At 43.1% G+C, this 16,709-nt stretch overlaps 1 protein-coding gene across 4 annotated transcripts in view; it reads left to right on the forward strand.

Annotated features, from left to right (window-relative positions):
* FIGNL2 (fidgetin like 2) overlaps positions 1 to 16,709 on the forward strand; it is a 100,823-nt gene that overhangs the window by 27,978 nt on the left and 56,136 nt on the right. The window lies entirely within an intron of this gene.

Here is a 16,709-nt window from a genome sequence, read left to right on the forward strand (position 1 = left end):
CTGTGTCGAGTTGTATATTCCGCACATGTTTGCATGTTTTTTCCCTGGGTGAGCTTAGCCTACATAAGAGAGGCCCATTACAGCGCAGGTACACCTCTTCAGTCGCAAGTGGAGATGCGTTTTGTGCATACTTACCTACATTATAAATCTCTCTGGGAGATGCCTGGAGAGGTGAAGCAGGTGGGCGGCTATGGGGGGGGGGGGGGCAAACAAATTGTGTCATTAGGCCCCACCCCCTTGCAAGGAAATTTAACAATGCAATTAGCATATAATTGCATCATTAGGCCCCGCCCCCTCCGAGTCCGCTGTTTTTTAAACGTTATTTTCACATTCTGTCCACTTTACACGGAAGTTGGCAGAATGCGGGAGGGATACCTACTCTTCCAGGGCTGCTGGGGACTGCTCAAGAAACCGGGTGTCTCCCGCAGAATCTGGTAGAGTAGTCAAGTATGATTTGGTGTATGCATCTCTCATAGGGGCAGATGTATTAAGCCTGAAGAAGTGATAAAGCAGTGATAAAGAAGTTATAAATGGAAGGTGATAACGAACCAGCCAATCAGCTCCTAACTGTCATTTTTCAAACCCATAATGATTGGCTGGTACATTATCACCTTGCATTTATCACTGGTTTATCACTTCTCCAGGCTTAATACATCTGCCCCATTGTTGCATACGCTAGTTGACAGCGCATTTACAGAGCGAAAACACACAGGATACGCAATGCATATTGACTTGCTTTTTACCCTGCATGACGTCATCCCCACTGTTAAAAGGTTAAAGAACCTCCAACAATATTTGAGGCTTACTGCAGAGAGCATTGTGAGCTTCCAGTGTTTCCCTTACACCACAAGACAATTACATAAACTAAGTTTCTAGTAGCTGGAAAATGAAAGATTCCTGTTTCATCCTTACAGTTCAGATCATTTCCGGGGCTGCATGGGTTGTGTAGGAACATGGCTTGTAAAGCAAACAAGACACTGTCATGTTTTTAAATCACTGGATAAAATAGGTTACAGAGATTAGAGCTGATCACATAGCTGGATCTCCAGCTTCATAGGTCAGTGCCTTAGCTGCAGCTTCTTATTACCATGATAAGCGCAACACAGCAGTAATAGGGTTTGTAAGTGCTTCATTACATCTATAAATCATGTGTTTGCCGTGTTACAGTCTGGTGCAGGGCAGTTTTTAAAACCTTGCTCCAGCTCTTGGAAACTGATTCTGGAATAGATTCCTGTTAAATCACTGATCAAGTAAAGAACAGAGAACAATAGTCTTTTCTACTTCTGATTTATATACATTTTTTTTAAGGTTACTAATTAGTTTAGAAACAATAACCATTGTTCTGTATTTTCTCTCTATCTACTTGTTCTTTAACCAGTTTGTCAAATCGTCACAGAAGTTGAAAAACTCGCTGGTAATGAAAGTTTAATGTATATTTTAACACAGTTCGAGCAAGTTTGTTTTGATGGCAGTTGGCGTACGTGCAGCAGTATCTACCTACATGCTCTGCGTATGTGGAAGATTGTATTCATTGTGTCTGGCACATTTATCAAATGTTTTTGACATCAGACATTTAAGTTACATTCTAGAGCAACTTTAGGTCCATCCATAAACAACGTGCTCCAAATCATGGGAGACTACAAAACTGTTTTGAGGTCATCAATGCAGCTCAGTTTATTCAAATGTTGAGCATACTGGAATTGTGTCTATGGACATAATTGTAACTCCAGGTGGTGCAGTTATGGCTAATGATGTTCACCAGCGGCCTGACCGCTTTGTAGTGTAAAACAGACCTAAGAATTGATCCACGCTTACGTCAGATGTCAAAACCATACGTGCATGTACAAGCATTGTAAATACAAGGATGCACAGGTATTCTATCTGCAGTATCTCAAACTCTTCTATGGAATTTTCCCAGATAGGATTGTTCTTGAGCCAGGTGTGCAAGCCATTTGTTCAGCCCTTCCCAAATTCAGCTTTAGAGACTGTTTATTTCAAGCCCTGAAGTAAGGTTGCAGAGATGTTTCAGTTATATAAAGTAGATAGGAAACAAGAAGGTATTACAAGCCTGTAACAAAGAGCACATAATAGTTTTATTGGTTACATCTTGGACAATGGCATGGTATGGTTACACGACCAACATAATATGGATGGTGTAGTGGTTAGCATTACTGTCTCACAGCAATGAGGTTATGGGTTTGATTCCCCCCATGACCCTAACTGTGTGGAGTTTGTATATACTCCCTGTATTGTGGTTTCCTCCCACAACCCAAAAATATACTGGTAGGTTAATTGGCTCCCAACAAAAAATGAACCCTACTGTGCGCATGTGTTTAATGCAGACTAGATGAACCAAGTGGTTCTTATCTGCCATCAAATTCTATGTAAAGTTCAAATCAATATTGTCATTGAAATTCATGCGCTGGCTTGAACACTGTTGTAGTCTGAATGTGTACCTTACAGTCAGTGCCAGATTAAGGTCCACATTGGCCTGGAGCTGAAATCTATGAAGGGCCTATTGTTGCCACTTAGTGGTTGTGAATTTTTCCCTGTGTGGTCAGGGGTGTGTGGTGGCATACTACATTACTGCACTTCCTCCCCACACTACATCTCTTCTCTATATCACTACTATACTACATCTCCGTAATACGGGGCATATTTATCTCAATTCGTATCCGAGATGCGGATGTGATACATTTGACCTAAATCGCGTTGCGATAATTGAATACATTACAAAGATGTATCCATTATCGCATACAGAGACAGAGCTTGTGAGAAAGCTCTTCCCCGTGAATCCAGTTGCCACAATTCTAAGGGTATTATTTGTGAAAAATACCCTGAGATTGTACTGTGCCTGCGCTGCCACCGGCAATTAAGACTCTATGTGGACAAAACACGTGTGTCTGTGTAAATTTGAATGAAAAATATATAAATATGAATATTACAGTATATATTAAACAAAGTGAGAGCACATGCCTCTCAGCAAACACAGCCAGCTGCAAAAGTGTAGGGACACAGATGCATGCTTGTATCTCCTTCAAGTACAAGTGAGACCATATTCCGCTGCCAGTATAGTATCCACTTTCCCTACCTCTCCCTGCTGACAATGCTGCACAGTCACTCCTGCAGCATAACACGGTGGCAATACTTCCTTCACTGAAGCCGGCGATCTCCTTAAGCCGCTAATTGATGCTCCATATAACGCTGTGTCAGTTGGTATGGGTGGATGGTTTGGCGGCTTTCCTGCTGACAAAGCTGCACACTCCCTCCTGCATCTTGAGGTGGGAGCACTTCTTTCATTATAGCAGGCAATATCCTTAAGCCGCTACTTCATTTTCTGGATGCTCCGTATAGCGCTGTGTCATTCTTTGTGGTTGGGCAGGTAGGCCTCACGTGCCTAGTGGGAAATCCGCCACTGGGGGGCAGAGACACAGGTGGAAAGGCTGGAAGAAGCACACATGGTGAAGGGGATCAGAGATACAGGTGGGAGGAGGTATAGATACAGATGGGAGGGGGCACATATACAGGAGGAAAGGCTGGAAGAAGTAAACGTGAAGGGGGCATAGATACAGGTGGGGAGGGGGCATAGATAAAGGTGGGGAAGGAGCAGAGATACAGTTGGAAAGGCTGTCAGAAGCACACATGGTGAAGGGGACAGAGATATAGGTGGGGAGGAGGCACAGATACGGGTGGGGAGAGGACACAGATATGGGTAGGGAGGAGGCTGAGATACAGGTGGGGAGGGGGCAGAGATACAGGTGGAAAGGCTGTAAGCACACATTTTAAAGGGGGCATAGATACGGGTGGGGAGGGGGCATAGATACGGGTGTGGAGGGGGCAGAGACATGGGTGGGGAGGGGCACAGATATGGGAAGGCAGGAGGCACAGATATGGGTAGGGAGGAGGCACAGATATGGGTGAGGAGGAGGCACAGATATGGATGGGGAGGGGCCACAGATAGATGTGGGGAGGGGGCAGAGGCACCAATGGTAAAAGAAGCAGTGGCACAGGTGGGGAGGGGTAAAAGACAGGTAATAAAAAGGTGAAGTGGGACATACAGTATTCTAAGAGGCAGTAGCATGAATAATGCAGTCTGACAGGGGCAGCTGCAGCCATATCTATTGTCCCTGGCCATTTAGGGGAAAACTTAACTTACACATACTACATAATCCCCACCACCCAATCCAGTCACAATGCTTGTGATTGGTACCCAGACAGGGCGCATCGGGCAGGGGATAGTAGAGGAGCAGAAAAGGGGTCAGGGGGTACACAGCTAAAGCTTGTGACCCTTGTGGTAACCCCCCCCCCCCCTGCGGCGTCCCAACTGGCCACCAGATCTTAAGCTCCTGCTGCCCATACAGCTGCTAAGAGAGAAGCAGTGCACTGCAAAAGTACTAATAGAATGTGGGCAGAGCTTCGGATGGGTCCAGGAGACGGGGCTTCAACTGGAAGGCGGGATTTCTAATGGCTCTGGGAGGCGGAGCTATGGTCCGCTCTGGGGGGCCGGGGCTTCGGACCGCTCTGGGAGGCGGAGCTACGGACGGTTCTGGGAGGCAGGGTAACGCACGGCTCTGGGACGTGGAGCTAAGGATGGCTCTGGGAGGCGGAGCTTCTAACATCACGGGGATGTAGCATCTGAAAGGTTATTGAGGTGGGTCTTTGGTCGGTACAAGGGGCGGTGCTGCTAGCATAGAAGGGGCTTCTGTGGGCCGGCAGGCTGGGGTCAGTGTTTGTTATTTCAGGTGGCAGGGAGGGAGTGAGCTGCTGGTGGTGACAGGATTTTTTTTTCCTGTCAACATTGGCTGGACTGCAAGTGATCTGTAGGCCTATTTTCAATGGGGGGCCTGGAGCTGCAGCTCCATCCGCCCCATTGTTAATCCGGCCCTGCTTACAGTTAAAACATACCCCAATTACTTACTTTCACTTTTCTATTTTCAGAAAATCAGATGGATACATTAAATTACATGAGTGAAAGCTGCCACACTTATAATTCTGTCATAAGATATATAATGAACTTCACATAAAATAGTATTTCCAGTAGGTAAATGGCAAAATGCTTGCTTGACTGTTCAGCATTACTATCCCTTTTTATTCTGCAGGAAGTGTTATACAGAACAGGCATGGCTTGTGAAATAGATACTTTTTGCTGTTTCTTGGGCTTTTGTACAATATATTTTTGTTCTATATTTTACTATATTGTTACATTATGACGATAGCGTAACTGCATACATGTGTTTCTGTGTATCCTTATCTAAAAATATGTAAAAATAAATATATATATATATATATATATATATATATATATACACACACACACATATATTTTTTTATTATTATTATTATTATTATTATTATTATTTTTTGGGTATTTTTAAACTTTTATTATCCAGGAATGTCTTCCTTTAGGGATGTACTTTGATTCTGTTTCATACTAACGAAAGCACATTGTTTCGGAGAACAGACAAAAGCATTCTTTACACTGTTCACTAGTGACCAACAACACAGCTAGTCATTGTGGCTCAGTGCTGAAAGTGAAATGCAGAGAGGCTAATTGAAAAGGGCTGGAAAGAAATGGCGAGAGAATGAGAATTTAATTTGAAGAAGAAAATAAAAAAAGAATTGTATTCAAATTGTCGTTTGTGTGAAACTGCCATTCCATCTGATTTCCCATTTAATGCAGCGTGTAAATGTACACACATGTTGTGATTTGTTTGTTCAGCACAAGGATTGGTAAGACTGTAAGAGGCACAATGAAGCCGGCACTAATTACCAGCCGACAGGTTCTACTGCCCGACCCAGCCTAGATTCTGCCCCAGCTGATCTGATCAGACTAAAGAACTGCTTTGGGAAAACGGGCACCATCAGAAACACTGCATGTGTCCTTACCATAGACAGCATTTCCAGGATGTCATTCAGTGTAATTACATTATAACAACATTTTGCTTTATCTGTCCTAAAGAAACCAGCAGAACCAGTAAAGAGAAATGGGGAGATTGCAAAATGAACCATTGGTTTACACCTCATCTGAAAGCACAAGCATCTTTTTGTGACCCTTCGCTTTTAGCTCACCTCTTTATTTTACAGCTTGTACATTTAAATATACAGTAAAACCACACTTTCCTTATCTCCATTCTGCACTTGTCTGCATTGCAAGTTTTGCAATTAGAGGCTTACACTGCGGGCACTTGTGATGGTTGATGTTTAAGCATTCCTGCTGACTTGATTTCCGGAAAATTGGCTTATTTGAGCGTTTTCTGCTCCACCGCTACCAATTCTGCTCACCGCTCCTTCCAGGTCTCAGGATCAGTGACAGGGTTGTACTGGTCAGACTTGCAGGCTGATTGAAATCCTTCCCTAGGCTGCCGTTCAGTCTTCCACTCACCTGCATTGCCCTTCTTTTTATTTTTCAATAATAACTCGTTCTTGGATCAGTGTTTTAATAAACATTTGTGGTCTGAAAGTTGTGCCTTGTAATATTATGAAGTGTTATTTGATATGGGGATGCTACATAAAGTGGCAGATGTGCTTTTGCTGTAAATGCGCAGCTTGCCTCTGCAACACGATTACAAATATGAAAAAATAAGAATCTGTCTTTTAGTTTTACTTCTGTCTCGTGTACTTTATACACTGATGATTACATGGTTGTTATTAATTTTAGCTACATACTTAGCTGATGCAGTTGAACATAAGTTGATTAATTGCTCCTGTTGTTCATGTACAGTACTAAATGTGGTTATTTATGTGTCTGTTTAAATGAAATATATTCTTCTCTCCCTTCTTTCTATTTATCATTGTGGCTGTTGTGTTGTGTTTTGTTTCGGCAAGTGTATATGCTGCCGCCGAGCTATTTATGGGCCCACGGCTGTCGGCCGTGCATGCAGCTCAATTTGGACTGACATCCAAGAGCTGCCTGCATGGCCCGGCTGCGGCGTGACGTCACTGAGCGATATGGTCGTCATATCGCTCAGGGTGTATGGACTGCCGCTGACCGCCCGGCCCAGGAGGGGGAAACACTAGGTGACATCGCTCATATAGCACATTGCCTAGTGTGTACCTACCTTATCTCTTGAGGTTATTGTAAACTTGGATTTCCAAATGGTTTATTCTGTTTTTGTATATTTTATTAGTATTTTGGAACCATCATTTGCCGGGTTGCTAGCCATTGTGCAGGTTTTTTCCCCATTTTTCTTTCCCCCCACCTTCTCAGCTCTCTCCCCCTATTTCCTCTCATCTCCCCCTATTATTCCATCTTTTCCTCCTGTCCCCGCCCTATTATTCTCCATTTTCCTCATATCTCCCTTTCTTCTTACCCCTACTCCTGTCTCTATTCTTCCCCTTATTCCCCCCTATTTCTCTCATCTCCCCTATTCTTTCCCCTTTTACTCCACCTTTCTGTGCATCTCTAGCCCTTATATGGCTCTCCCATCCCCCCCCCTTTTTTTCTTTCTTTCTCTCTCTCTCTCTCTCTCTCTCTCTCTCTCTCTCTCTCTCTCTCTCTCTTTACTCATGTTCCCTCATCCTTTTTTTTTCTCTCTCTCCCCTCACCATGTCCATCTACTACTCTTTCTCTCTTCCCTGCAGTCTTTGTTCCGATCTAGACTGATATACCGGTCTGGCCATTGTCACATCATAGTTCCGATATCAATATAATTTTTTTTTTCATCATGGACTCTATGCTGTGCACGGTGACCAGGCACAGGGGAAAGCAAGTCCCTTGTATGTCATACTGCTGGAAGATGGCCATATGAAAAGGAGGTGAGGCATAGTGGCTTCTGGGCAGGGGTATTGTAGTACATTAGCCACGGGGAAAGGAGGAATGGAGGTGGGGCAGGCCAGCTATAGTTAGCTAGTATGTTGTGGGTGGGCTGTGGGCGCGGGGCAGAGTCTGGCGGGGTGTGCCCTATGTCTGTCTAGTTTAGTAGCGCTAAGAGCTCTGAAGAAGGGATGAGGCCTCCCATCATCTCTATGTTACAGAGTGAATATGAGTACCTGAACTGTACTTAAAGGATGTGCTGCTATCCTAGTTCATCATGAATTATGGGTGGATGTAACTTACATTGGCGTCTGTAAGATGGTGTGGAGATGCCCACTTTTATGTAGTGGAGAGGAAACCAATCACTTTCATGTCACATACTCGCATAGAAACAAGTGTACTCAACTGTGGGCAATGCAGGATTTACGTGCAGCTCAGGCGTATCTCCACTGCGTCTGAGTAGGCTGAGCTGTATCGGGGCATTTTTCATGCATGTTGATGGAAATTGTGGGCTATGCAGAGTTATGGGAATGCACTAATGCACCTAATTTATACCTGTTTGCAGCATCAGAATTTCCAGTCCAGGACTGGTACAAGAGAGCACTGTTATTGATGACAGCTGTAAATGCAACAATATAATAATAATAATCATAATAATAATCATAATAATATTTATATTCGTTTATATAGTGCTTTTTCCCCAATAGGATTAAAAGTACTTTACAAGGAACCATATTACAAATGAGGCAGCCATCTTGGTTACAGTGGGTGACTGCAAAATATAATCCACAGAGCACAAGATGTACACACATAAATTCCATGGACAATACCAGGACTAGCAGCCTTCTTGGGCATGGTACAGACTATATACAATGAGCAGGTTAAGCGAGACGTGGAGATATGCAATATTTAGATTACAGTGAATAAGGAAAAGTGTCATAGGCTATTGTCATGTTCTATATTTAGCATATTTCCCAGCAATGGAAGCCTGTAGACTGGGATAGGGAGGCCTGGTGGCAGCATGGAAGGGCGTGTCTGCTTCACTGAAGGTGCTTGGCTAGTGATGAATAGAGGAAGGCTGGCCTTTATGTCACTCCAGTAGCCCTCATCCTACCACCCTTTCTCTGCCACAAATACAGCTGCAGAGGCAGTTGCGTGTGGCACCCATTGAGTCCAACAGTCAATTGGACAGAGCATTTATATTTCTGCCTTCAGCTTACATTCGATTGTTGATAATCTAGTAATGTGGAGACAATAGAAAAAAGGGGTAGATTTACTAAAGCTTCTAAAAATAAAAGGTGGTGGTGTTGCCTATGGCAACCATTTAGATTCTGTCTTTCATTTCTCTTGCATTCTAGAAAACGATAGAGATAATTTGATTGGTTGCTATTGGCAACACCTGCACTTGTCTGTTTTAGAAGCTTTAGTAAATCTGCCCCAAGGAGTTACATGGAAACATAGAATTTGATGGCAGATAAGAGCCACTTTGCCCATCTAGTCTGCCCATGTACACGCACACACTTACACACTAGGGTTACTTTTTGTCTGGAGCCAATTAACCTACCAGTATATTTTTGGATTATGGGAGATAACCGGATTAACCGATGAAACTCGCGCAGTTACAGGGAGAATATACAAACTCCACACAGGGCCATGATTGGAATAAAACCCATGACCTCAGTTCTGTGAGGCAGTGATGCTGACCATTACACCAACCATACTGAGCTGAGTATTATTCATAGTCAAGAAGCATTGTATATTGTGCGTGTCATATTAGCCACACTTGATTGGCCTGAAACAACAAGTTTTGCTGGGTACACAATTATTGCTCGGTTCTATTGGGAAAAATCAAGACCTGTCAGCTGAGAATATCAGCCAGTGCACCTCACACATCTGGTCTAAGCTGGCCTTACATATGCATGGGCAAATTAGATAGCCATCAGATTATTTGGGATCATCAGAAGGATGCAGGAAGCTTTAGGCACTGGAAAAGAGGTGCATTTGGAACAGAAAGGTTTTGATTGGATTATCTAAGGAAATGAGCATAACAGGGGACTAGCCCCAGGACAGATCTTTGGGAACACCTTCAGAGACTGATTACTAAGGAGGAGCTGTTAGAGAAAGTGATTTTTAATGTGGTGTAATAGAGTGTGGATAATGCTAAGTACACACCTACACAATCATCAAGCTCACCATTGTATACAGTAGGTGTGTATGTAGGTCCATTGCAGGACCACTTGCTGACAAATGGCTTAAAATGCTCATGCAACGACCTTGTGCTGCTTAATATTTATCTGCCTGACCTACCGATCCTATAGATGACTGTGCGCACTGAACTATTTCCAGCCCAGTGTGTACAGGGCTCACAGGAGGTAAGGCTGGGTACACAGTACTCGGGTGAGCGGGAGCATTTAACTGACCCAGCTTAATTGGAGGGTATGATACAGTATGTGTTCTTACATGGCTATTTGCACCCGAATGGAGCAATGACTTGACGGTGCGTCCATTAGAAATAGCAGCAGGCACAAATAAATTGCCCACAGAGTGTTATATGGAGTATGCTGTATATGTTTACATTGATAAAAACGTTTTTATATAGAGCTCAATTTCTTACTATTAGGCAAAATAGCAAGGCAAGTCTTACCACAGTAGTGAAGTAAGGAGATTTCTTTACCTCAGAGCCATGGGTCCCGTATTAACCCTTTCACTGTTCAGAGAAGAAAGATGTGCGGTGACACGATTAACCTCTTTTGCCTGAACAAGACAAGCACAGCAGCAGTTAATCCCTTTTATAGTGAAGCCTGGAGTGAGGTGTTTAACCTCTTCCTACAAAGTGCAAGTTAGTCTAACAGTGAGCCTTAATGAGCATTAGTATGAGTGCCCTGTCAGTATGAAGAGTAGGGACTTTTGTTGCTAAGATTCCAATGTAGGACATGTTTTTTTGCAGCTGGTAATTTAGCATGTGATTGGAGTGAAATGAAGCACAAATGCAGCTATTGTGAAGCACGGACCAATATATTAAGTTAAAAGCCAGAAAAGAAACATACATGATTTTATGCCAAAATTATGTACTTCAATACATAAGAAAACTATCAGCTATTTCCACTTGTGGAAAAGAGGATTTTAAAATGAATCACCCTCTTTTATGGTGTACTGGGGTAACTCTCTTAGGACTACCTTTCTCTGCGCAGATGGGGAATAGTCTGGGAACTCTCATGAGACACCCTTCCTCTGTGCAGATGGGGCCCACTGTTTTGAACAATGGGGAAACTCTCCTGATACTTCCTTCCTCTGTGCAGATGAGGCCCCTTTTTGTATAGAATGGGGTAACTCTCGTAAGACTTCTATAATCTGTGTATATGTGGACCTCTGTTTAAATCGGACCTACACAAAGGTAGAGGACACAGTATTACTAAAAATGAGGACTACCTTTACCCGATTCTGCCTGCCAGTGTCCTTTGCGGAGACCCAATTGCGTCCCGATATTAATAAGAGTCTGTATTTTGATGGTTCGCCAGAAATAATTGTTTATGCAATGTTGTATTTACAACAAACGTAGGAGCAATTTGAGTCAGGGTCGTAACCTTTGTAACTAGGGGTGTGCGACCGGTGCCACTGAACAGAGTGCAAGGGCGCAGTAGAAGGCTTGCTTCCCCATGGCCCTTGCTTCTGGATAGTAGGGTCTGTGTAATGACAGTTGATATGGAATCCAATACAGACCCTATAGAATCCAATTCACCCTACAAATCCCTGAGCTACTAGTTCCCTTTATACCTTCCACCCCTATCTAATTTCTCACTTTGTGGCTCATTTCTCAATGAGCGATAAAACTTGCTGTGAATGATAAAACTCATTGGGCGGTATTCAAATCTTTCCGCCCTCTTCCACATCCCTTTTGTTTCTGCTGATGAGTGTGGTGTCATCATTTGAGCTCACTACCCCCAGGGTAGCGAGGAGTCTTAACCATTTATGCATCTAAACCTGATTACTATGGCCGTGATAATGGGGATCACTTTAGAAAGGAGATTGGGCATGATATATCATTTGAATATCGCCCATTATGTATGAAAAATGGTGCCCCAGCCAATCAGCTCGCAACTGTCATGTGTTCATCTCCTGTCATGTGTTTGAAAATTGACTTTTGGGAGCTGATTGGCTGGAGCACCATTTATGGTATGCAAGAAGTTGTATCATTCACAACAAATTTTATCACTCATTGATAAATGGGCCCTATAATCTGGTATCACTGATCGGCCACTGCCGGGCGCTTCAACTCCCCATTCATAGCCACCACCCTCTCCTGCATCTATGACTTCTCCCATGTAATTCCCCATCTATGGAATACACTTCACGTCTAATCAGATTATCCACCTGCCCTTTTAAAATCCCACCTGTTCACCAAAGCTTACTAATATTCTATATAACTTTTTTCACTTGCCCATCTGACAGGCCATAGTCCTATCCCCCCCCCCCCTTCCCTATTCTCAGCATTGCCCCTCCCCATTAGATTGTATTCTAAGGAACAGGCCCTCTCTCATGTGAGCCTTGCATCATTCCTTTTGCATGTGCTGTGCATGAATTACCTTACCTTATAAGGCTTCCAAATATCAGATGGGTCTCCCAGATGCTCAGAAGAGCAGTCAAGTGTCCTGAGTGAAGTTGGAGGTCCACATGGCTTGATGACATGATTTGCGCAGAATCACATCAGCCCGCACCCCCTTCCCCCAGCCAGAAAGTCATCTATGATGCTTACATACCTTACGTGTAATGGCAATAGTGTTATGGTTCATTTCTTGCTACTCTTGTGTTTTTGCTTGAAGGCCTATTGTACTATTGTAGGCCTCATATTTTACTTGGTGGTTTATTTTCCCTGTCTACACACTGTGCAATTTTGTGGCTTCATATAAATAAGTAAACAGTAATAATGGGACCATGGACCAAGCGTTATCTGATACAGTAAAAGGTAACAGCCTGCTCCATTTGACTGTACCTAGACGTGTTGCACTCTACTGCGAGACTCAGATGCAATCCGTGCGAATGATGGAGAGCCAAAATCACCTGTGCAACCCCAGCTCTGGTTACTGCCAATAATTTAATGTAAAGCAGCGGATCTCCTATTGGGCATAATGGTTTTATACCTATATCTTGGGACCTTGCTCATTCATATTTAGAACTTACTATTGGAATTTAAAAGCATGCCTTTTGTGTTGATTTGACACATTTGTGACCCTATAAAACAAAACTATTGATTTATAAAATGATTTAAAGCAAACACTGCAATCTTGAATAATTTACCCTAAAAGATGTACTGTATATTTTTTACTTTTTATCCAGCAGTAAGTCGTGATGGGGAAGATGTTAGGTTAACCCTACAAGACCTCCCTTAAATTAATTTCAATACACTTGATTTCTTAATGATCAATTCAGTGATATCAGTGTACCAACAATGCCTTCCCGATCGTCAGTATGCCAGCAGCGGGGCGAGCGCAAAGAGTCCCCTTGTAGGCTTGCTGCGCACGCTATGCTGCAGGCTCAGTGGCTCGCTACACTTGCCACAGGTTCTATTTCCACTCTGTCTATTCCAACTCTATGGGTGTTGTGGACACCCACGAATGGGAATAGCTCCTGTTAGCCGGGATTCCCGCTAGCGGCATTGTTAGTGTTTGGGATCCAGCCGTCGGTATCGTGACCGCCGGGATCCCAACTGTCGGCAACCTCATACCCTCCATACTTTGTTTGTTATTATTGAGTACTAGAGTTCATATCTATTATAGCATTGTGTATATGCAATGCATCCACTCACTTTAGTGTGTGTGTGTGTGTGTGTGTGTGTGTGTGTGTGTGTGTGTGTGTGTGTGTGTTGTATGTATTATTTATTTATATATATTTTTGGTTCAAAGCTCATAAAACAGCTAATTTCTAATACGTCTCTATCAAACATATTTTTGCAAGCTCTGGATGGTGACAAATGCTTTTCAACACCTTTATAGTAAAAAATATCCTACAAAGCAATGAGAGCTGACTCCAGTGTTTGTCTTATATGTAAAGTGCCTCTCCTCATGTGATTTTCTTGTTGAGATGAGATACTGCAATGTGCTTCGCAGTATACTCTTGTGTGTGTAGTGTGCGTTACATCATGGTACCTGCTAATACTGTGTAGTAGTTTCGATTAGTTTGTGTTGCCTTTTTTAAGATGGAAGTTTTACAAGGCATGTGTCTGCACTTTTTTCAAGACAGACATAACTAACAGGATTCTAATGACATATTGTTTTCAAGCTGCATAAAAAGTAATGCAGTAATAATGCAGGATGGCTTGTTTTGTCAGTGCCAGAGGCATAAACACAAAGGGGGACAGGTACCTTTTAAATAATTGGGATATTTGGCATTCCACATGGAGTCTGAGCATGTGTCCTCTCCTTGTACGTGTTTATCAGTTATATTTTCTTTGGTTGACTAATATACACACCTGTTTAGTACGATCACATTGATATGGAATCACTGTGTTGCTATGGTAGCAGTGGTGGAAGTAGAAAATAATGTCTTACAGGTACCGTGTGCGCGCGGCCCAAAAAATGGGCGTGATCAAATGCTACATGGGGCATGGCCAATGAAAATGGGGGCGTGATACACATATGAGGGGGGCAGATACACATATGACCCCAATAGTGCAAGATACACGTTGCCCCACAGTGCCAGATATACATTGCCCCCACTGTGCCAAATACACAAATGCCCCCACTGTGCCAGATAAACAAATGCCCCCACTGGGCCAGATACAGAAATGCCCCACTGTGCCAGATACACAATGCCCCCACAGTGCCAGATATACAATGCCCCCACAATGTCAGATACACATTGCCCCCAAGGTGCCAGATATACATTGCCCCCACAGTGCCAGATATACAATGCCCCCACAGTGCCAGCTATACATTACCCCCACAGTGCCAGATATACATTGCTCCCCTGTGCCAGATATACATTTCCCCCACAGTGCCAGATATACAGTGCCCCCACAGTGCCAGATATACATTGCCCCCACAGTGCCAGATATACATTGCCCCCACAGTGCCAGATATACATTGCCCCCACAGTGCCAGATATACCATGCCCCCACAGTGCCCCTCAATTCTCTTTGATGCCTGGTCTCACTCTCCAGTGGAGGCGGGGTCAATCTGAAATGAGGCGCCGGTTCGTTAGCCAATCAGAGCTCGCAGACCGGCAGCCAATTATGAGCCGTGGCTGCCGGTCCGCGAGCTCTGATTGGCTAGCAAACGGGTGCCTTATTCAGATTGACCCCGCCACCGCCTATGGAGAAGAGAATGAAGCCAGTGGGATGCAGTATGGTGGACGGCCCGGCGGTATGGCATACCGGCTGGGAATTTCTTACCGGTACGCCGTACCACCCCGTACCGCCATACTTGCAGCGCTGTATGGTAGTATCTCTCTAATGTATGTAACTTATTGACCAATTAGTCAGTTTCAGTATATTTTCATATATGTTGGTTAGAAAATACTTTGGGAAAGTGATTTGAGATCCATCATCAGGCCAGCCTCACTAAGGTCACCAGTCCTGAATTTATGGATAGTCTCCCAGACTCTAGGAAGAGTAGACTGCCCTCCCGCTTCGTGCCCACTTCCTTACCGCTTTGTCTATCTGTAATTTACCAGTTTTCCTTATTACTATACTATTACTGTTTTGTTCCCAATTGTAAAGCTCAAGGGAATACTGTTTGTTGACATTATATAGGTAAACATTTATAAAATCGTAATAAATATCTGATGTGTTGTAGCCAGAAGTCGATTCTGTGGGTAGACCTCTGGCTAATGGTTAGTTTAGGTTCAGTACAGATGTGTCCTCTCTCATCGTTGTTGCAGACATGTTAAACAGCCCTTCTAGTCGCGACTTGTGAGCGCATTTACTAATGGAGGGCGTCTTTTTGTGCATTTCTTTCCCCCAAAAAATGCGTCGCTATGCAAATAAAAAGCACAAGCAGACTCTGCTGATTAAAATGATATGCAAAATACTAGACGTCCGACGTTAGCAGAGTAACACGGGAACTGCCGGCTCACATCTTGCAGTGCATGGCGTATTGAGGCTAGAAGTAATGTATGAGGACACATCTGTATATGTGATCAGCATTTTGTATAGCATCCAGGTATTTGCCTCTCTGTAAAGTTCATCCTTTATTTGCGTTATTTAATGTGTTATTAGCTGTACTGCTTTATTTGTTATATCATGTTATTGTTAACACACATCTTTCTGAAGAGCCATCCTCCAGCTTTTTAATCAGTCTTTTAATGAATGGACGTAAAAACACTGTATTGGCGGCTGCTATCAGAATGCTTTATGCATATAATTCTGGTGGCACCAGAGTTGATTGGAACCTATTTGGACTACTTATAACTGAGATATGGTTTTGATTGTCTCTGTCTTTATATGCCTTTTGGCTCCAAAGGCTCAGTGGAAACTACCCCCATGTCTCTAGTTATTTAACGATCCATCATCACCACTGCCTCTATGATAGACCAGCTGAATTTCATTGCCATGTTCTACTGAGTGTTTCTTTATTTTACCGTTGCAAAAGCTTTGTCACGTCATAAAATTGTGACTTTTGCGCTTATTGTACATGTATTCTAAAGGCTTACATACATTTTTTTTCAAGCACTTAGAACTACCAGATTTCTTTAATGCATGTTCTTGTAAATTTGGCTTGAAAGGCTCATTTTACAGTATTTCAAGAGCAGGCTTAGCAGCATATTAAATAAGCCTTAACCTCTGATCCCACAGCTGGAATACAGTTACGTTAATTATTGAAGCATATTTAATATGTATAAAAACGTGCTCTTCATAAACAAACTCCTAGATGGTGTTATTTATTAACACATAAATAAAACCTATTATTGTTATTCAACATCAGCTGGAGAACCAACTCTCATTTACATGTTATTTATCATT

Source organism: Pseudophryne corroboree, chromosome 2 (genome assembly GCF_028390025.1).
Source record: "Pseudophryne corroboree isolate aPseCor3 chromosome 2, aPseCor3.hap2, whole genome shotgun sequence".
Taxonomy (NCBI): domain Eukaryota; kingdom Metazoa; phylum Chordata; class Amphibia; order Anura; family Myobatrachidae; genus Pseudophryne; species Pseudophryne corroboree.